Source organism: Arachis hypogaea, chromosome 14 (assembly GCF_003086295.3).
Source record: "Arachis hypogaea cultivar Tifrunner chromosome 14, arahy.Tifrunner.gnm2.J5K5, whole genome shotgun sequence".
Lineage (NCBI taxonomy): Eukaryota > Viridiplantae > Streptophyta > Magnoliopsida > Fabales > Fabaceae > Arachis > Arachis hypogaea.
Genome location: NC_092049.1, coordinates 16,250,758 through 16,260,407, shown reverse-complemented (window position 1 = coordinate 16,260,407; position 9,650 = coordinate 16,250,758). Strand labels below are relative to the sequence as shown.

Sequence of the window (9,650 nt, the reverse complement as noted above, 5' to 3'; positions counted from 1 at the left end):
ACACCATCTACAGCACTTGTGGAATTGATTGATTACGATTTTGACAGGTAAGTTCAAGAAATAACCATCTGTTTTATATGTCAATGTTACATATCTCATTTTTTTCTGTTATTCCAATCTGCTTACAACTAGTGTTATCTTATTATAGTTGCTTTCGATGTAGAGACTTTGACTTGAACTTCGTGTAATGTCCAGAAGTTGAGAAAATATTGGTAAATGTTGAACAGGGTAGGTACACAAGGCTGATTATCATGGAACCCATCCAGACCGTCATGCCTAAGAAGTCACACTGTCACACCCCGAGCCTTGGAAGGCCTAACTTTTCCCTTGGCTTGACACAACTTGAGAAGTAAACCGCTACACCCCCTATCACAAGAGTACATCCGAGGCTTAACAGTGTCCAGTTAGGAAAGGAGAAGGAGGAAAAGGTCCGGAGTTGGATTCTGAACTCTCGCCTCGACAAAGAGGCACCGTTGGCAACCTATGAAGGTAGGCCGCATCTTCAGCTGTCAAGGTTGGATCTATGGACTTTGAAAGCATGTGGTTGGGTCAATAGCAACGTAAGTTATCGAACTCTATGTTGTAGTTACAATGAATTTGTTCCTCATAGCCCGGATGTCATGCTTCTTTATTTTTCTACACATATAATTCAATGGATGTGCTACAGTCTTAACGATGCACCGGTCGTGCGATACAAACGTGATTTCTATTGCGTGGCCCCAGGAATAGTGGTATAAAGAATATAGTTTTTTGTAATCTCATGGTAACTATTGCATGACTAGCTGCTGCTTTGACAATAGGAAACGGTGATATGACAACGTAATCTGGATAAAGTTCATAACGGGCCAGATCCAGTTTATGAGGGCTTAGGTCCAAACTTCGGCGAGAATACCAGATTCTTTGACAAAGTGGAAGCAGCCAAGAGAAAATGGGTAAGACATCATTCTATTTTATGTAGTGCATGGTCAACCGTATTTAGATGAGAACTTATTTGTCCGGTTTATGCATTCTACCTGAAGTGTTGTTGTGTTGAAAAATGTTAGACATTGTGTCATTTGTTTTCTGCATGAACTTATTGAATCGTACTCTTTTCATTTGAAAATGACTTTGTTATGTCAATTAACCATGAATGGGAAAGATTGAATTAACTTGTGAATTTTATGATATGGTTGTCGTGCATCTTACAACATGCAGTTAATAGTTGAACGTGTTGTTATTTGTGAGTTCTTGTTGTAATGGTTTATTCCAATGTGTTGGAAAGGACATTGGTGGTTGTATGCATTTGACGTGGCAAGGACAAGGGTGTTGGTAATCAATAGTCTGAGATATGAGGAACCCACTGATGAAAGGAAGAAACTAGATGCATATGCAGTAAGCTAAGACACCACGTGTGTGTTGTTTACGTATTCATTGATAAAAAAAACAACAAAAATTGAAGACACATCGATGAGTATTTTACAGGGGCGACTGATTGAAGAAATGGTCAAAGTTGCCATCCCAACCTGTGCAATCGAATGGGTAAGTAGAACCAATCAACACACTCAACAAATTTATCCATTCGCAGTTGCAGTAACATTGTTATCATACTGATTGGATCATACTTACTTAATTATGTAGTTGAGATTGTGGCATCTATGTCATTAAATTCATGGAGTCAAGGATTGAGGATTGTAAACTAGATGAATGGAACGATGTAAGTTACTCAATCGCTCTGTTTTAATTCTGTAAATTCCAGTTCATGTTTATTTGATAATTTGATCATCACCCTCACAATGAAATACCATACAGGAGATGCTTTGGGGATTGAGAAGGGAGCTTATGGTGGATATTGTCATGGGAGCACACAATGAATTAATTGAATAGGTGCGAACTTTGTTAGAACAAAATGATCAACGTGTATGCCACAACCGTACATGAAACAAGAAAAATGAGGTTAAATCACTATTCACTAGGACATTGATGAAACGGGTCGGAGAATTACCTGTGAGGAAGAACCAGAAACGGAGAAAGTAATAGATTTACTTAGTCTTAAGACCAAAGATACCTTTGTCACATTGTTTATGTGTTTTTGCTGATGGGGTTTTGTTAGAACAGATATGATATATTTCCATGTAGAAGAACACGCTTGGTTCTATGTAGAACAACTCTAATTCTGTTTCAAGATATTAGCTAAGCGCGTAAAACCTATTAGTTAAGAATAACCATCTGAGTAACAATAGAAATAAACATTCGCTATTCTACTGAATCGAACATCCATGATAAAATACTTGTAACAGATCACACACAATACACCAAGACTATTTTAAATAACATTCTGCGAACAAGAAGAAATAACCATCCCTTATCATACTGAATCGAACATCCAGGTTAAAATACTTCTAATTTATCAAACACAATGCACCCAAACTATTCAAAATAACCATCTGGGTAACAGAAAAAATAAACATCCGCTATCCTACTAAATCGAACATCCAGGTTAAAATACGTGTGAATTCACCGTGACTTTCTAAATTACTTTCTGAATCGAACATACTCAGTAACATACTTCAAACTGATCACACACTACAACCATCCTATTTAGAAAAACCCAAGGTTCAGAAAACCGGACCGGTCATCAAACCGCTCTAACTACTGGTTCACTGGTTCACTGGTCTAACCGGTCTAACCGGTGGTTCAACCGAAAAAACCGTTTTAAAATAAAATAATAAATAAATTATAAATAAGCATCCTAAAATATAATTATAGTATAACATAAAGATTAAAATAGTTTTCAAATTTAAAAAACTACATTAAATGTCATCAATTAGGAGCCCTCAACAAAACTAGCAATTAGAAAACAAAGCCAGCAATTACAAAACACTAAACCTTCACCCAGCAATTACAAACAAAGCTAGCAAAACCAACACAACCAGCAACTACAAATCAAAGCAAAACCAACAACTACAACACAATGAAAACAGAGTAGCATTCAGCAACAACCATTACAAAACAGCAGCATAGTGCCATAGCAAAACATAGCAAAACAGCACCTTAACAACAACAGCACCTTAACAAGTCACTAATCAGAAATTCCAAATTTAATTAGCAATCCTATTCTTGTTTTGTGCATTTAATTACTCATAAACAAAACTCAACTCCACCTGAATTGTTAATTTAACCTTGGTCTTATGGAATCATAAATAGGAATACATTACATTGCTCTTTCTCCTAAAATTCAAGCAACAACACATGATTTCACAGTTTAAAACCTTATTCACAGCAGCATAGTGCCATAGCAAAACAGCACCTTAACAACAACAGCACCTTAACAAGTCACTATTCAGAAATTCCAAATTTAATTAGCAATCCTATTCTTGTTTTGTGCATTTAATTACTTATAAACAAAACTCAACTCCACCTGAATTGTTAATTTAACCTTGGTCTTATGGAATCATAAATAGGAATACATTACATTGCTCTTTCTCCTAAAATTCAAGCAACAACACATGATTTCACAGTTTAAAACCTTATTCACCAGCTTCTCTTCTGATGCTGTGACTGGGAAGCAACAAATTCAGCAACAAGCAACAAATTTAACAGATCCTAGTAAAGTCTAGTAAAGTCCTGATTTACAGTAAAAAGGCAAATTTATTGATTACCAATTCAGCAACATACAGAAATACAGGAGAAGGGAAATCTGGAAAAGAGAGAACACCAAACCAAAACATTAACCAATAATCACAATAACACTAAACTTTCATCAATTACAAACAAAGCCATCAATTACAAACATTAGCACATTATAAAACATTCCAAAACACTAAACCTTCAACCAGCAAAACCAGCAACTACAAACAAAGCCATCAGTAAATTTGAACAAAACCATAATCAGAATTCAGAAAAATCAATGTCTAATCTTATTATTTATAAACATATTCAAAAAGGACGGATACCCATAAATTTAGCATGATTTTGAAGCAACAGAGGCAGATGAAATCAGTGGTAACATGATGGCAAGGCACGACAGAGGCAACAACAGAGGTAGCAGCACTGGCGGCTGTCTTCGAGCTCAAACACGGCGGAAGCAGCAAAGGCTTCACCCTTCACGCGCCTCCTCCCGCGACCTCCACTCCTTCTTTTCCCTTTGCAGCACGACGCGACGGCAGAGGAGAGTGGAGCAAATGCAACGACGGCAGAGGAGAGTGGAGCAAATGCAACGCGACGGCAGAGACGAGCTGCGACAACGCTGAAACAGCAGGGACGACAGTTGGACCAGATTCGACGGCGGAGGTAACACAGCTTGAAGAGGAGAGTGATTGAGGCTAGGGTTTGAGCAAACAAAGACCAGCGAGGCAGGGAATGACGGCAAGCTCGAGGAAGACGCACCAATTTCTGAATGAGGGAGAAGCACGGACGATCGGACGAAAACACGGTGGTGCTTGAGAGCAACGAACGGCGGCGCTGAGCCCTGTGGCGGTGGGGAACATGTACTCGAGGGTTGTGTTTTGGGGAGAAAGATTGAAGAATGGCTCGAGGGGTTGAGGCTATGGAGACCTGGCCATTTCATTTTATAATAGAACGGAAAACGACGCCGTTTTTCAAAACCGGCCGGGTCCCGGTTCGGTCCGACCGACCGATTCTCGGCCGGTTCAGCGGTTTGAGAACGATTTTGATTTTAGCGGTTTTTTATGTTGAACCAAACCGTTTAGGTCACCGGTTCGCGGTTAAACCGGTCGGACCGGCCGGTCCGGTCCGGTTTTCAGAACCTTGGAAAAACCATATTGGGAACAAAAAAAATATAAACATCCACTATTCTATTGAATCAAACATCCAGATTAAAATACTTGATACTGAAAACACATAATACACATTAACTATTCTAAATAACTATATGGGTACAGGTTTAAATAAACATCCGCTATCATACCGAATCAAACATCCAGTTTAAGATACTTCTAATTTATAAAACACAGTACACCCATACTATTCAGAATAACCATTCGAGTACCAGTAAAATAAACATCTGCTATCCTACTGAATCAAACATCCAGGTTAAAATTCTTGTGATTTCACCATGACTATTCTAAATAGCTGTCTGGTACAAGTAGAAATAACCATCCGCTATGCTACTGAATCGAACATCCAGGTTAAAATACTTGAAACTGATCACACACAATACACCATGACTATTTTAAATAACTATATGGGTACATGTTTAAACAACCATCCTGTATCATACTGAACAGACATCCAAATTAAAATTCTTCTTAATCACAGAAAGCCAAACTCACATATACATCTGACCATCAACAACTCACAAAACGAAATAACCATCAAACATACATAACGAGTTGGAACAACTAACAAGAAAAGGATATGTAATATATACATAATAGATTCTGTATCCAAAACAGGCTAGGTATTGTCGAACGAGTTTAACAGTGACATGAATCCACCAACTCCTTGCAGACCAATCTGCCAAGTGGGAGCATCCAAATCTATATTTTCGCAAGATTACACACGCTTATCCTGAAAGAAACAAACACAAACAAAAACAAGTCATTATCCTATTAATCAACTATGTACTAAAGGTGAAGCTTTAAATTAATTACGATACCTACCGGGGCTGAACTCTTCTGCTTTCTCTACATGGGTTTCTTGATCGACTTTTCCAACTCATATCTGAGCCTTTTACCTTTTGGCCGACCTTTTGTGTTTACCTTCGATGGGCCTTGAATGTACCCTGCAGCCACCACGGAGGAAATCTCTGTGCCGATGCTAGTGTGTGCATCAGCGACAGCTAGGGGTGGAAAAAGGCTAGACAGCCTGTCAAGGGCCTGTAGCCTGGCCTGGCTTGTTATAAAATAGGCATAGGTTCAGGCTCTTATAAAAGCCTTATTATGCTAATAGACCAGGCCCAGGCTCACTAATTAGCCTTATTGGCTTGTCAGGCCTGCCTGAGCCTATTAATACATAATTACATATATAAATAATTTTTTTATTATTAACAAAAGTATGAGATATTTTAAATTTATTATATTTAACTATAAATACTTTTGTATATTTTAAAAACTTTAAAATTTAAATTTTTGTATAAATATTAAATATGACATATTACATATAAATATTTTTATTAAAAAAATAATTTTTTTAAATAATATTTTTATTTTTGAAAAAAAAAAATTATCAGGCCTTTAATAGGCTTCAGGCCAGGCCAGGCTTAATACTTTGAAAAAAAGCCTATAGCAGACTACAGGCTAGGCTCAGGCCAATTAACCACATAACAGGCCAGGCCCGTTAAGAGCAAAGCCTGGCCTGGTCTGGCATGTTTCCACCCCTAGCGACAGCCTTATTCCGAACCTTGCCACGGTAATCACCTAGCTTGGCCCTTGAATCGTCCAGAGCAGCATGCAACATGGCTGCTTCATCATCACCATTCACAAATTTCTGAGCAACATTGTAGAAGTGTGCACACAACCCTCTGGATATAAGTTCTGGCTCTCATCCGAACGTCTCACGTCGTGGCTACTATTAATGTAGGTGTGCTTGCGCTTTATTTTCTTACTCCAACGACGAAGAATGTAGCATGAAGGCACTTTATTCACTTTGTAAAATGAAAGTACTACAAGACAGTGGCAACACAACACACCTGCACTCTCAAACAAGTTGCACTCACATTGTACCTCATGAGTCAAATGGTTCAAACGGACGTTGTACGTAACATACCGAGTCTTTTCATAGGCTAGAATTTTCTGTTCCACTTTTACCCAGGCCAAGTCGCCCTGTTCATTAACGGCACGAATATTGTAATCAGCCTTCTTGACAAACTCTGTTTGGACATCCCTAAATATGTCGTTGGTATACTCTTGTTGAAATTGTCGCTCGATGGTTGAGCTAGTTGCACATGGGATAAATCCTCTCGAGTCTGCAGCATCGTCCTCCAGTTCCTTCTGCTCCTTGTTTCCAAGCACATTGTCGAACTCGTGGACGAACTGAACCAAACTAGTCTTGGAATGTAAGTATCCACCAAAGAATGAGTGCATACTCTCACTCCTTTGCGCACTCTTCATAGATGCCCAAAATTGACCCTTGAAAAAGATCGGCACCCACATGTGTCGATGATGAAACATGTCTACACAAAACATACCACCCAACAACAGAAACTTGCATAAGGAATAGATTTTCAGAACAAAATACAAGAGCAGTACAACATCTAAGGAATGACAATACATTATTTAACTTAAAATACAGGAACCTGATAGCCATTTGTTGTGGTGTAGGTCGAACTCGTCAATGAATTCAGCCTAACCATCCTTGAAAGTCTCAACCGACGGAGAGTTCCATATAATGTGCTTCAAGTCGGCCTTCAACTCATTGAACCTAGCATAACCACCGAGTTTATATGGTATCTTTTGCGTAATATGCCATATACACCAACGGTGGCGTGTATTGGGTAGGACCTTCCTAATTGCACCAAACATGGACCTGCACTGGTCTGTGATGATGCCATGCGGTGCAGTTCCCATGCACTTTAGCCACTGCGTGAACACCCACTCGAAGCTAGGGATCTCCTCACTGCCTAGCAGAGCACAACCCAACAAAGTAGACTTACCATGGTGGTTTACACCTACGAAAGTGGCGAATGGCAAACCATGCCTAAAGTGAAAATAACCACATTTATTAACATCCAACTAATACAAAATACTACAAATCGTAAAAAACGTCAACGTAATTAATTTTTACTGGTTCGTGCTGTATGTGGTATCAAATGACACCACGTCTCCATAGTACTCATAAGAATCCCTGCACCGTGCATCCACCCAAACTGCACTCCGAAATTTGTAATCGTCATCCACATTTACTACGTAGAAAAAGTTCGGATTCATCTCCTTCATTCGCATGAAGTAATCCAACATCTCCTTAACATCGGCGTTGATATTATTGGATCGGAGTCTTGCTGAGATGTAATTCTTGACATCCTTCTCAAACAAGCCCAGGTTCGACGGCCCACCAACCTCATTAGCCAATGCTAGAAATGTCTTGTTAGGTCGAATTCCCGCCTCATCATTAACCTCAATCATGCATTTCGCATGCATGGTTGACTCTCTATTCTCGTGGTAATGCACCGCCTTTTTAGTTGAACACGGGTGCGAGTGCCTCAAATCAACCTTCAACAAGGCCCAGTCTTTCTTCTCTCTGTCAAACTTTGCATATATCCTTGCTCTGCACCCCACATCTACAACCGTGTTCTTCCGTGTGGGTTCTTTGACACGAGATCCACGAAAACCCTCCTGGTTATAATGGATAGATTGGTTAATCGGTTCTTTTGTCATCCTATCAAGATTTGTGTTCCATATCTTACATACGAAACCGACTTTCTTTGCATATGTTGCATAAAAATTCTGAGCCAGCTTCAAATCCTCAAACCGCATCCCAACTGTTGGTATTTCGTCTTCGGCAAGGCAACTATGATCTGGTAATTGTGAATCAGTTTGAAACAGACATCATTTTACGAACATGAGAATTAATGTTTGATACAAACATGCAGTGCACGAAAAAACAACAATATACTAGAGACCAAACCTCATCAACAAGATCCGTGTCATCACTTTCAAACTCAGTAATATTCATACATTCTATGGCCTATAATCAAACATACACAAACAAACACACAAAAAATCCATCTACCTAGACAACCTAAACCAAATTTTCTTCTATGCTTTGAAAAGCTCCTTAATAACTGCTGTATCCTTTTCCTTTTCCTTACATATGTAGCCAGTTAAATTTTTTGCATGGATGGCATGGGAGCATAGGTACGGGGATTCAATACAATCTTATGGCAACCATTAGCCATAATTTTTCAGTAAACACTAAACCTATAATCAACCAATTTCAGTTTAACATATTAAAAAGGTAATATAATATTTTATCGGATCAAGAAAATAAATGGTTCATCTTCATCTTCCATAGAAATTGATCTATAATTTAGTACTATTTAACTAATTATTATATTGATGAACCAGAACACCACCAAAAAAAATTTTGGAATGAATACCAACAACGATTAAGAATATTTGGCTTAAAATAATCATCTCATTTATATGAAAATGAACATACGTCCCACTCCACCAACATACATTGCTAACCTTGTTAAACTTTTCACCTTCCACGTCGCAAGAATTGAGAAGATTGTCACTTGAATGGATGGTATTGCAGTCGGTGAAAGAATCTGGAAAATGAGAAATCGGTTCAACAAAATTGGACTCCATAGAAGGGGCTATAAGAGGTCACGTAATCTTGAAAGGGCTGTCACAACTCTCCCCTATATTTTGGTCGGGTTAGCCGGAGACGAAGCGGGGGTAACGGTGGACGCGGTGGGCTTCGATGGACTGGACGGTCCATGTGTTTGTCAGCGGCGGGAAGGAAAAAAAATCAGACGACGACTGGATGCTCGGCGGTTGGAATAGAGGGAGGCGGGGCCTGGTTTTGGAGGCACGGCGTAGGTTGCATGGGGGGGGCGACAATGGCTTCTGTTCGACATGGGGAGAGTGCAGCGAGAGAAGAGAAGCTAGTTGAAGAGTCTTAGTGGGATAATCTTTTTTTTAAATTTTAAAGTTGATTATTATTAGATATTAATTATTAACGCCACTAATTAAATTTGGTATTATTTT

At 38.9% G+C, this 9,650-nt stretch overlaps 1 long non-coding RNA gene across 1 annotated transcript in view; it reads right to left on the bottom strand.

Moving 5' to 3' along the window:
* Nucleotides 1-3,607: 3,607 nt before the first annotated feature.
* The window catches only part of LOC140178416 (uncharacterized), a 97,759-nt gene continuing 91,716 nt past the window's right edge, over nt 3,608-9,650 (bottom strand). Inside the window, exon 2 of the long non-coding RNA XR_011871637.1 lies at nt 3,608-3,805. This is a non-coding gene — a long non-coding RNA (uncharacterized lncRNA). The remainder of the gene's footprint in view (nt 3,806-9,650) is intronic.